At 47.7% G+C, this 13,913-nt stretch overlaps 1 protein-coding gene across 1 annotated transcript in view; it reads left to right on the plus strand.

Annotated features, from left to right (window-relative positions):
* Window positions 1–13,913, plus strand: part of ORC3 (origin recognition complex subunit 3) — a 308,070-nt gene that overhangs the window by 93,693 nt on the left and 200,464 nt on the right. The window lies entirely within an intron of this gene.

Below are 13,913 nucleotides of genomic sequence, written 5' to 3' on the forward strand. Positions count from 1 at the left end.
CCTCCCTTTTGCATCTGCGTGGTTGATATCATCGTTTGTTCCCTGACCTCTTGGGGGAACCCAGTAGGGGGCGGCTTCTCTGATAGGCATCATAGTGTTGGCTGCTTCTAATGGGGGCTCAACCCTCTCAGGGAATGTGATCTTGACCTCTGGTTTCTGTTCCGCGAGGTGGCGGAAGACTTCAAGTGTTTGCATGAAGAGGTCCGTCACATCGCTCTCAGTCCCATCTCCAACATCAACCCTTCTATATAGAGCCGTCAGTTTAGCAGGACCCTTATTCTGGTACCTATCCTCATATGCATTCAGGGTGTGGTAGCTGAACCGTAAAATGAAATGCCGTCTGTGACTACCGGCATGCGAGTTGTGCATATTCATCGTATATTCTTTGCTCTCCTTCCATTCTACCAGCGTCTTTGCTATTTTGTCAATTCCATCCCGCTCGTCTTTGCTCAACCTATTTGGTCTGGCTGTTGGCTGTTTGCCAGTCTCGAGTTCATCTGATGTTGTTACTAATGCAGCCGGTGAGAAGGCCATAAGAGTCGGGGCACTAGCGCTAGGGTCACCCTCGCCTGCACTTTGAACTGGTGAGTGTTGTGCTAGAGGCTGGCAGGGAGCATAAGGAGGGGGCATGTAGATAATTGGAGGACCGAGCAGTAACTCGTCATTTGCCCGCTGTTTGGAGGGCATCTCCGGGTAGAGCGTAGGGGGGGTCCTGACAGGGCATTGGCCTGCCAGTCCTGATTCTTGTGTTTAACTTCCTCTTTTCTTCTTATTTCTTCATCTAGTTCTTTTGCGGCCAGATGGGCTGCTTTTCGTAACTCTTTCACTATTTTTGCTTCTTCTCTTTTTCTTCGCTGTTCTGCTTCTTTGCGCCACATGCCAATACTATCGAGCATAGTGGGCGTTGCCTTATTTATTTTTACAGCTGCTTCCAACGTTTTTATTTTATTTTCATCAAAAGAACCTAGCAGTGGCCACTGACTTTCGGGATCCTTTTTTGTATATTCATGCCATAACTTACTATAAGCTATAGCGACTAGTCCTTGCTTAGTAAACATGTCCTTATTAGGGGTGCCTTCCAATGGAGCTGGATGGTTCATCTCTAATAAGCGGTCCGGTTTGACCCAACTACTAACCAATGGCGAGAAGATAGGCATGACGGATTACAATGGGGGCAAAAGCCTGCACTACCTATCTTTTCACTACTTGCAAAGACTGGACAGAATATTCTATTCTATGCTGTTTGCAAACAGAGAATACCTCCAAAAAGAACCAATTTCCAAACAGTCAATGTTTGGACAAACAATCAATCAATGAGGAATGAAATAGGCACGACGGGTTACAATGGGGGCAAAAGCCTGCGTTACCTACCCTTCACTCTCTACAAAGGGAGAGAGAATATTCCTATTCTTCCCCGTTTGTAAGCAGAGAAGATCCTTAAGAGAACCAACTTCGAACAATTCAATGCTCGATTCAATCAATCAATCAATGGGGAGAAAAATAGGCACGGCAGATTACAATGGGGGACCAAAGTCCGCGTTACCTATCCTTCACTATCCGCAAAGGGAGATAGAATATTCCTATTCCTCCCCGTTTGCAGGCAGCGAATATCTCAAAGAGCGTCAAAGCAAAATACTAGTATTTCAATCAATAAAAACAATCAATCAATTTCAATTCGTCGTGTGTCACGACCTTACCCGGACCGCACGGACCGTTTCTCGTCTTCCGCTTCCAGCGCCCGATCGTCCTCTACTCTCTGTTGCTATCGCGGCACTCCTGGTGGTTCCCAGTCAGGACCGTAGATCACTCGGGAGAGGTCTGCTCGGAATCAGTGAAGTTCAGATGATCGGCTGTCAGACGAGGGTCTATCGGACAGGAGCTCTCCCGATCGTTGCAGTCGTTCACTCTGTCGTCGGGACCTCTCCCACTGGATCCACGTGTCGCTGATGGGCCCCGCGTTTGGGACGCCAATTGATAAAGATCAATTCAAAATGGTCAGGCGATTTAGTTGATGTTTCCTAAGTTAAATTTGCCCGGCGTAAAACGCCTCTAATACCATACGAAGTTATCCAATAAAGAGGCAGGCGCTGGAGACAGGAAGACAGGAAACAAGTTTTATTCCGACGGAGTAGAACACGTCAGATCGGACAACAAGGTATCGTCTCGAGGTGCTCTCCCAGCCTCTCTGAGACCTGGTCTTTTATACACTGATTTAAGACATGTGAACGCTCTTTATTACAACAAAGACATTGTGAAGTATGAGGATGACATCCCCGGCACCCCCCCCAGTTCCGGCCCCTTCCAACACATGACAACAGTAGAGGCCCTTACCCCTCATACAATGGGAGGGGGTTATCGCGCAGCTGAGTGTTCTGCCGATTCCTTTGGAATGTGTGCGCCTGATCGAATCTCAGGGGGTGGGGAGGTCATGATCAATAGTGGCTCCTTTCAAGAGAGGCGAGTGCATACAGTAGTGGGCAATAAACTGTATCCTCAGGCAAAGGGATGACCAGTGGTCCATGTAGAAAATCAGGCTCAGAGGAAGGGGTCATCAAAGGAGGGGTATTTATGAAAGGAAAGGAGGTGTTGGTCAGGCGCGGGGTGTGATTCTCAGAGACAGAGTCATGCAGGAGGGGAGGGCTCATGACTTGTGCATGTGAGAGCGGGGACAGCCAGGGTGCGTGGGGGAGGCTTGCAAGGTTCAGGGAAGTGCGCTGACGGGCGATCGTGAACAGGGAGACCATGGTACCTAAAAATGGCTGTCGTGTAGGTTCATACGTGAGTCTGCAAGATGGCGTAGATGATGTTCAGTACACGAACTAAAATTCCACAAGGCCCCTCTCACCCTAACTAGGAATACAAATTGCAGAAAACAAATGCTAAAGGAATTGGAATATGACATCTGGGTCTCAAAAATGGGGAAACCTCGCACTGAGGTAAGACCAAAGAAAATCACAAATTCATTTGTTGAACTTTTCAGATCGCAATATGAAGGTGAAAGTGGTAGGTGAAGCAGGTGGGATCAGCATAGAAGGTGACATGATGCTTTGAAAGAGTTCTGCTGTTGGGTGTCGCATTGGATGAGATGCATAATGGGTGCAATATGTAGCCTGTACATTAAAGTGAGGTAGAAGTAATATGGGTTATCAAGACTGTAGAGGACAGCCCCACTTAACAACCTGTTAGACCTAACCTCCACATATCCATTCCCTTTTTCTGTTACATGACTCAACTCAAGTCTGTGTGAGTTACACTGCCAACTTGATTACTATAAATGTTTCTCGAATGTATGCACTTGTTAATTGTTACAAAAAGCATTTAAATCTTGCATTGGAATGGTTAGAACCTGTAGGCTATTTCATGCACAAATAACAGGGCATTTTAGAGCACAACCGGTGAAGATTTATTTGTGTCTTATGGTGCAGTTTAAGATGACAGGTAGTAGGAGGGGGAGCATCTGTTCACAATACATATACTTTCAAGCTTTACTTAGCAGGTGAAAACACATAATATATAACATGACAAGTGTAATTAGGGCATTGACTTGTCAAGTCAGAGGGGTACTTGAATATACGAAGCACAGATGAGTGTGCATTTACATAAGAAGGCATGGAATACATACAACCTGTTCAGGAGATGCATTTACTGTCAACTGAAGCAAACAAATTAAGGGACAAAGGGAGAAATCAATTCTGCCACACAGGTAACTCCTCACGTGCAAGGGCATTGGGAATATGGCTAACACCCGGTCTCCCACTCTTTAATAAAAAGACAGTGCCCATATATATGTGTTAGTATATGGACTCCTAAATGGTAGAAATGTTTTGATAGCTCATATATACGTACCGAATGTAGACGATCCAGTAGTCTACATGTAAATAAGACTAGCAGAAACACCTTTTGTAGGAGCTATGACAGATGGAATGGGCCGGTGACCCTAACTGAGTGCTGAATGGAATGATTGAGATCCCTCTGTCACCAACTATAAAAGTTGGATGATGTAATCTCTACACAAAGCAATTTCTGACCTAAATCTGTTCAACATATCGTACAAAACACCACCCCGGAACAATTAGAATAGTCAATCAATCAATCAATCAGTACATTTGTAAAGCGCACTACTTACCCTTGAGGGTCTCAAGGCATAATTATTTGCATGTGTACATAGCTCGTATGCTGGATTGAACCAATTTTTTTTTATCAAGAGAACATGCACAGTAGAACATAAACTGTCTGGGTAGACTGCTGCATGGTCACTGATAGCTGACCATGTCTTTTGAATGTGGGAGAATTAGACTCGGTATTCCCTACTGTAGGCTGTAGTCGGACACCACAGGATCAAGAGCTCAGCAAGTGCTTACGGATTGCAATAAAGCCGTATTTTCCAGATAACAGAAACTCTGCATCCAATAGTGGAAAAGATTTTGAGATAAAAGTGGTCATAAGAGGGTATGCAATGGCTAGAGTGCCGTCCATTTGGAAGAAGCGTACTAACAAAATACTAGAAACTGAACCTGAATAAACTGGCATGAGTAACGCAGTGCGGGGTAAGCAAAGCTTTCTCCACCCTTTTGATTTTGGAAGAGAAATCATAATGCTAAAACAGAAACTAGGGCTTTTTCAAAGAAATATTCATAGACAACAATTATACCGAGTGGGGGCTAGATTGGGTAGCTTATTGGCCTGGCTTATAAACAGGGGAAACCCCTACAATGCATATCCGTTCTGTCAGAGACATGAACAATGTAATGTAATACACATACGAGAAGATAAATACTGTGTTCCATGATTATCTGACTTGTTACTCTCAGACACCCCTTATTAACAACTGAGAAATACATACTGCACTACAGTGTCTTTCACTGTCTAATCGAACGCCAGCACAAAAGGCAACACTTAAACAGCCTATGACTTTGAAAGAAATTAAGAATGCTGCAGGACACCTAAACGTGAGTGAATTCCCAGGATATGATGTTGCCAGCTCAGTTGTACAAACCCTTGCTGGCTGATCATCTTTTACAAATATATACTGAAGCAATAAAAAGAAAAATGCTACCTAAATCAATATGAGGCCTAGTTATAATGTTGGTAAATCCTAATGAGGATCCATTGGACTACACTGCCTACAGACCATTGCCTGTGCTTGCAACACACTAACCCTGGGGAGCCCCAGGCGAGGGAACTAGAGGCACAGGGTATTTAGGGTGAGAGGGCCTCCATACTAAACATGTATACACAAAAGAAGCTACCCTGAGTGTGAAATGACTGAGGCTTAAAAGGTACTTAGTACAGTACCTGATATCTCACAAAAAGTGAAGGACTGTCCTCACACACCACAAGGTGTCATGCTTCATCATTGGCAGTCCTCGCTCTCTAAAAACTTGGTTTGATAGAAAGTGGGCCTACACCTGGAGACAGGGAGGCACTTCTAAATCTAAGTGGGGGCCCTTGACAGTGAGTGATTATAAAAAACCAATATAATTGCCAAAATGCTTTTATTTGACCAGGCAACTACTTGATATTAAAAATGAAAAAAACTGTGATTAGGGGAATTAGTACCTAATCACCGTAGTGATTAAAGTCGTCAACATGTTTCTGCCGTTATGGCACAAGGGGTCCGCAGCATTCATCAGGACGGGAAAAAAGAATTGTGGGCTCCTATCTTACCAAAGAGTTGGTATGAAATTACCACTGGGCAGGCTGACCTGTGTCAAACTCTACCTGAAAGAGTTTCCTAAAACCCTAATTTATGTTCCTACACTCCCCATGGGAGGAGGGTATAGGAGAGACCCCTGTAGTCACACTTACATCAAGGTGCGTCTCTCGCCTTGATCCTAGTTCTGTTCAATCCTCTTCCCAGTCTGTCCACAACGTTTATTTTCTATCCCGTTTCTGATTCAAAATATCTGTTAGCCATAGAAGGGTTTGGTGGGTTTCGGTCACATACATGAGTATGTTGTCTACATTTAGCAGTATGTAGTCCATTACTTCTGACTCCAATGTGAAACCTATCAACCTCCACATCTTCCCAAAACTTGCAGGCCAGATAATCTAGCACCACTGAGAAGGAGGGCTTTGAGGTAAGAGGATAAACCTGCCTGATTTTGTTTGCCCCCCCCCCCCCGTTTCCAGCCAGAATGGCTGTGACATTGTTCGATTGACTCATACTGCTTTGGTGGACTCTGTGTGCAAACGTCTGCCTTGCTCTGAATTCTGGACCTAGTCAGAATAAGTCAGATGCACAACTGTGCTCACCCTCTGGTAGCTTGGCACAGAGCACTCAGGCTTACCTTAAGAGGCAATGTGTATTGTGTATTTGTGCAACACTTAAATTACAGTAACATAGTAAAAACACCACACCATAGTAAAAACACCACAAAAAGACTCCACACCAGTTTAGAAAGATAGCGAATATTTATCTGAGTAAAGCAAGACCAAAACACAATAAATAGAACTTGACATATGAATTTTTTAAGAATAAACTGCAATATAGTGCTTAAAAGTCAACAGTGCTTTGGGGTTACATGAGGTCATGCTAGACTGGAGTGCATACAAAGTTTCAGGCAGACCGTGATGGCGGGCAGGCCGGCTACAGGATCCATGCAGGGCCCGCTGAAAAATTACCTTGGATAGAGGCAAGCATCTGCGTTAAAGACTCCATGCATTGGTTCGCAGTTGGGTCCAAATCGAGCCTCGCCCCTTACGATTCAGGCACTGTATCGTCATCGAGCCTCGCAGGAATGTCTTTGGATTGACGACGAGTTGGCATCGAACCTCGCAGTGATGTTTTCGGGTTGGTGCTACGTCGGCGCCAAACCTTGTAGTCGTGACCTGCATCGTCGTTGAGCTGGTGCAGGAATGTCCTCTGAATGGCACTGCATTGGCATTAGAGGGCACTGCATCAGTTCCGATCTGCGCAAAGTCACATTGCATCTCTTTTTGCAGGAAAACAGCTGCAGAACCCACTTTCAAGGCCCAGTGCTGGATTGGCACCTCTTGGCAGAAAAGCACTGAGTTGGCAGAGTCCAGCAGCTGAGGCAAAGCTGAAGGAGGTCTTTGATGGCCCTGAGCCTTCAAGAACAGGGGTCAAGCCAGCAGGCCTTGGAGAAACTTGGGTTCAAGGATGTAGTGAGTAGGTCCAGTCCTTCTCACTCCCTGGCAAAAAGCGATAGGCAGCAGGCCAACACAGCAAAGCAATTAGCACAGTGGCATCCCTTCTACCGCACAGCAATCAGCGGGCAGCAGGCCAACACAGCAAAGCAGTTAGCAAAGTGTCAGTCCCTCATACAGCATTGCAGCTCTTCTTCCTGGCAGAATGTCCTTGGTTCCAGCAAAGTTCTGATTTGGTGGTGTCAAGGAGTCCCGTACTTATACTCAGTTGTGTCTTTGAAGTGGGGGAGACTTCAAAGAGGCCTTTGAAGATCGCAAGGTCCCAAAGCAGATGTGTATTCAGAGACAGGCAAAGGCACACGATGTTTAAAGTAAGAAAATGCCAACTTTCTAAAAGTGGCGTTTACAGACTTGCAATTTAAAATCCTACTTCACTATAAGTTGTGATTTTAAATTGTGAGTCCAGACACCAAACTCCACATCTCTATCTTTTCGTAATCGGACATTACACTTAAAAGATGTGTTCGAGGCATGTGGGCTGCTGAATTCATATCTGTGCATAGATCGCCGCCTAGTGTTGGGTCCTGATGATTGCACTTTGTTGTCCTGGAAGAGTCTTCGAAGTATCACGAGATAGGTGACTCCTCCCCTGGACTACAGTGCGCATGAGCATCCTTTCCATGCTCAGATTGTTTTTTTCCGCCATTGGGTTCGGATGCAAACTCCTATACTCCAACTCGGAATCAAAATAAAACTCCAAAAGGCCTTAGACTTCGTCTGTATCGTTCTCGTTCGGTACCTCTCTACTCCATACAACCTTCCATCTCGAATCGGTCATCGACGCGGGCCGTTGGGCCTTTTCGACGCCACGTGAGCCGACCTTCAAAAGGTGCCCACAGTGCAACTCAAAGTTCCCCCATACTGATAAACACTCAGTATGCAACAAGTGCCTTTCCCCAGACCATAGGGAAGAAACCTGCTCGGCCTGCGCCCAGTTCCGGTCGAAAAAAACCATATGGATCCGACGGGCCGCTAGGCAGGAGATGCAGCGACAGGCACCGGAACCCGACAACATCTTCGATGATGACCAGGACCTACCGGACGCTCCAGGCTCGGACCTAGAGATCGTCACAGTCGAGGACTACTCCAACTCAGACGACGAACTCCCGTCGGGCCAAATCGTGAGTACACTGCCCCCGACACCAATTGACCCCTCACCAAAGGCTCCGGTCAAGGCATCGCCATCAGGCCATAGCCAAGATCATAAAAAACTTTCAACAGCCCCGCCTTCAGGCTCGGCTCCGAAACCTTCAGACACCCCAGGGCCTAGTAACGTTGCCCCGAAGAAGGTTCCAGAGCCAAAAAAGGTCACCGGCCCGAAGGGCGTCGATCCAAAAAAGGCCGTACAGCCAAAGAGCGTCGAGCCGAAAAAGACTGTCGACCCCGCAAAGGCCGCTCAGCCAAAAGCCGTCGACCCCAGAAAACCGGTCGAGCCGAGCAAGGGAGCGCAGCCGAAGAGCGCCAAACCAAGGAAGGTCGCCGACCCGACCAAGCCTGCGGTTCCAAACACCGTCGACCCGGCATCCAGTGCCGTACCGAAACCATCGAAGCCAGACAAACCTGTAGACCCAAAAGTAACAGCTCCGAAGACACCGGTCGATCCAAAAAAGACCGTCGATCAAGTGAAAGACACTCACCCAAAGAAACCTACGGAGCACAAACAACGTGTCGACCCGAAACTTCCGGTCGACCCGAAACCACGAGTCGAGCCAAAATCAGGGCCCGAGCCAAAAAAATCCAGCAAAACACCATAGGTCGTCGAAAAACCTGCCTTTGTCGACCCGAAAAGGTCCAAGCCTAAACCCAGGACTGTAGAGGAAGAACTATTCCACCCAGGACTGTAGAGGACCAAGCACAAATTTACATTAACCCAGACACTGGTAAAGTTACCATCCTGCATAGGAAAAAGAGACCATTGGACTTTGCACCTCATTCACCTATCCCACTCAAGAAAAAGGACTTTGGCACTTCTCCCACTAGACCCTCACTCCCTTTTCAACCTATTATGCCCTCCACACCACTTGCACCTACCTCACCTTCTAACCACGATGACGATGAGGGGGACACAGGGTGCGAACCACAGCCATTATATGACTTTCCTCAAGATCCAGATCAAGAGGAACCTTGGGAGGAGCCAACAGACCCTTATGATACACATACTATTCCTGATGTGCCTACTTATCCTACTAAACCATCACCCACTGATGACACAGTAGTATTTAACCAACTCATAGACAGGGCAGCGCAATTCCACAACGTGGACATGCACAGTGACCCTGTAGAAGAGGACTTCCTCTTTGACACTTTCACTACTGCAGAGAAAAGTGTCAAAACACTTCCTATGTTGAAGGGAGTTCTAAAACATGCCCCTGACATATTCAAGGACACAGCCAGGGCACGGGTAATCAATCCCAGAATAGAAAAAAAGTATAGACCGGCTCCTACAGACCCCACCTATATCAAGGGCCAGCTGCCACTAGACTCCCTAGTGGTTGCTAACGCACGAAAAAGAGGCAACTCTCAGACTACAGGTGAAGCACCTCCCCCTGATAAAGAGTCCAAAATCCTAGAGGCATCGGGCAAAAGGGTAGCGGCACAGGCATACAATTCTTGGAGAATTGCTAACACACAGGCACTACTGGCTCGTTACGATAGGGCACATTACGATCAGCTCGAGAGCCTTATGCAACATTTGCCCGAACCGTTTAAAGCACACGCAAATGATCTTATTCAAGAGGGAAAGTTCATCTCCAATGCCTCTATTAAATCTGCACTGGACGCTGCAGACACCGCAGCTAGATCCATTAATACGAGTGTCCTCCTCCGCAGACATGCTTGGCTGCGGGTTTCAGGTTTTAAGAATGAGGTGCAGTCCACCATTCTAAACCAACCCGTTAACCCAGATTTTTTATTTGATCCTGCGGTAGACACCATCTTGGACAAAATGAAAAAGGACACAGAAACAGCAAAATCCATGGGTGCACTGCAATTTCTGCAACATAGGGGCTCCTTTCGGCGCTCCTCATACAGAGCAAACACACGAGGAAATGCTTCACAAACATCTACCTCCTACAAAGGTAACACACAAGGTTCCTTCACAAAGAACACCAACAGAGGTGGTTACAGAGGTAACAATCCTAAGGGAAGGGGGCGGGGAGGCAATAACACCACAGCCTCCGCCACCACAAAACAGTGACTTCATTATGCTGCCTCCGGAACACTTAACACCAGTCGGAGGCAGACTACAACAGTTCCTACCTGTCTGGCACGCAATCACCACAGACAGGTGTGTAAGAGAAATTATCCAGTCTGGTTATTGCCTAGAACTGACTTCTACGCCACCAAACATACCACCCAGACATCGACCTATGTCCATAGAACACATCACCCTACTTCAACAAGAGGTGAAAAGCATGCTGGAAAAGGGGGCCATAGAGCCCGTCCCTTTCCACCAGCAAGGGACAGGAGTATACTCCCTATACTTCCTTATTCCCAAAAAGGACGGTTCCCTCAGACCAATACTGGACCTTAGACCCCTAAATCAAAACATACTGTTAGAGCACTTCCATATGATCACACTACAGCAAGTGCTCCCGTTGCTACAACAAGGAGACTTCCTAGCAACACTGGACCTCAAGATGCATACTTCCACATACCCGTCCATCCAGCCCACAGAAAATACCTCAGGTTCACAATAGAAGGGCAACACTACCAATTCAAGGTTTTGCCCTTCGGGGTTACCACGGCTCCAAGAGTGTTTACAAAATGCTTAGCGACAGTAGCAGCGCATCTCCAGAGGCAACACGTTCATGTGTACCCTTATCTGGACGATTGGCTAATACAAGCAAAATCGTAGCAAGAGTGTGCAGCACACACGATCCACATTATCCAGTTGCTACACAGCCTAGGCTTTTCAATCAACTACACAAAATCGCATCTGCAACCTTCCCACATACAGCAATATCTGGGAGCCACTATAAACACCTCAGTGGCAAAGGCGTACCCAAACACAGCAAGGATAGCCAGCATGCAGATACTCATCCGCAAGTTCCTGCCACTGCACTCCCTGCCAGCCAAAGTTTTCATGCAGCTCATAGGCATGATGGCCTCCTGCATATTTATTTATTTATTTATTTATTTTTTAAAACCTTTATTTACGCAAAAGAGTACACCGCTATTTAGCCGAACATCCCAGGGGCACGGCAGCACATTAAAGACATAGAATCACGGCATACATCGATCATATTGCCGGATAGGTGAGGTTTAATTTTACTTTTAAATCAGGATGACATCAAGAACGTAAAAAGCTCCAATATAACGTAAAGAATGTGGGAATCAGGTGCCTAATCGTAAGAAATAGTCATATAATGGGCAAGCCAAACAGTCCTGCATAATGAAGACGATCACAAATAAGACCTGGGCAACGCATCAGAGATGTAGGATATACATGCATACCATGACTACAAGCATCAATTAGGCGCCCGCCCATTTACACCAATAATGCAGCAACAGCTAGGACACAGATTACGACAAATCAGTGAAAACTCAGGGAATAACCCAACCGACTGATCCCAAACCCAGAAAAAGAAGAAAGTGAAAGGAAAACCAAAAGAGCGAAGAAAAAAGGCCATAGAAACAAATTAGGAAAAAAAAAAACAAGTATACCCCTCCCCCAACCCCCCACCCCGCACACTTGCAGATGGCTACGGCCTACCCCCCCTAGCAGCGTGCCTGTCGCCCAGTATCTAAACCCGAAATATAGAAGAGAGAAGAAATAGAAAAGAGAGGAGAAATATAAGAAGAGAAAATAAGAAAAACGGAGGAGGAGAGAAAATTAGAATATGAGCTTCCAGTCGCCCACCCTTCGAGCCGAGACCCTCAAATCAATACAGAGCCAACATTCGATTCAGTCATTGTACAGCCTGTCCCGCGTGGTCACCAGCCATCTGTATACCAGTACTCGAAAGAACATCCTCAGCCCTGTCCCCTGCGATCGATTATGGCAGCGGAGTCCAGCCGGCCAGCCGCCATATTGGATATAGTGGGTGAATGGGGTGTCCATGGGAATCCGTCGGGCTGCCCACCAATGCCAGCCAAAAGCAACAATGTGCGATCAGAGACCCTTCGGAAAGGACCCAAGCGCCACAATAAGCCACCAAAGTCTGTTAACCAGCCCGTTAGCATAAGTTCCAGGAGAAGAAGGGGAGTCACCCCGTAAGTCCACAGCTGAATAGTCGGACGCGGCGTTCGGGATCGAGTCTCCACACACAACGCTGGGCCACCATCACCGGACCATTCCTCATCGGTAGCAATCAGTCCTGCGGCTGGCACGAGATCCCGGTCCTCCAAAGTCCACATAACCACTGGGGAAAGCATCTCACCGCGTTCGGGTGCAGGGTGTGGCGCAGTGTCCCGCAAGCGAGGAAAATCACAGCCAGCGCAGTACACAGTGGGAGCAATGGCGTCCAGCCTACTCTCCAGATCCTTGGCACGACAATTCAGGGCAATGCGCAAATCACCTAGAGCAACGAGAACATCGCTGATACCCAGCGTTGCCCCAGATACAGAGGCTCCAGCACTCTTCCCAACGTAAGGCTCCTCGGCAGAGCGGGACTCACAAGCCCGAACGCCACGCTCACATGCGTCCATCCGATCTCCACACCGCCACTCACCGGAGTAAAATCGGACCGGGACCTCGGGACCATCGGGCTCCATAGTGTCACGATTGGTGGCGCAGACACGGATGCAACAGTCGCCGGTCCGGCAACCGTGACCCAGAGCGCTCAGTAGCAGGCGCCAATTATGTGAAGCTCAAGACGTCGCCAAAAAGAGCCTCGGGAACACAAAGGAACTGTCCGGGCGGCTCAGGGACGGTGAACCAAATACAACGTAGTCCCCCAGATCCACGATGTCCCACAGTTACACGACACCGCCGGGTGGGCTGGATGGCTGCAGCAAGGGACAGGCAGCACAAAAGGTTCACTCCGTCCGGCCGACTCCTCCCCAACGCGGATGGCCGTTGTTATTCCATTAGGGGCCGGCCGTCCCCCGCACTCAATGTCACGGTCTCATGGACACAAAAGGGCCGGAGACTAGGCGAGGACGCTTCGTCGCTTTCCCAGCCAGGAGCACTCCCGGAAACACGCCAACGAGGGCAGCTTCATTTCTCCCGCAGCAGGACACGGCTCGGAGGCAGGATAAATCACAGGATATAAGCACAAAGCAAGAAGGTCGGCGGAGCTGAAAGTTTAAGCGGCCATCATGTTTGCCGGCTTGGCTCCTCCCCCTCCTGCATATTTATTGTCCCCCATACCAGACTTCAAATGCGCCCGTTACAGGAATGCCTAGCACGGCAATGGAACCAGGCTTGTGGACACCTAAAAGACCTAGTGTTGGTGGACAGTCGCACACACAAATCTCTGCAGTGGTGGAACCCACAAAACCTTTCACAGGGGCGACTGTTCCAAGAGCCGGTTCCACAACTAGTACTAACAGCGGACGCATCACTGACAGGCTGGGGAGCCCATCTCCTTCAGTACACAGTACAAGGGCTCTGGACAAACAAACAAAGAAGGCTGCATATCAATCAACTAGAGTTGCTAGCGATCTTCCTAGCCCTAAAATCCTTTCAAAAATACGTGTACAACAAGATGGTGTTGATCCAGACGGACAACATGACCGCAATGTACTTTACCCAGAAACAGGGAGGAACCCACTCTCCTCAGCTGTCCCATCTGGCGCAG

The sequence above is a fragment of the Lissotriton helveticus genome, chromosome 6, assembly GCF_964261635.1.
Source record: "Lissotriton helveticus chromosome 6, aLisHel1.1, whole genome shotgun sequence".
In the NCBI taxonomy this organism is placed as follows: Eukaryota; Metazoa; Chordata; class Amphibia; order Caudata; family Salamandridae; genus Lissotriton; species Lissotriton helveticus.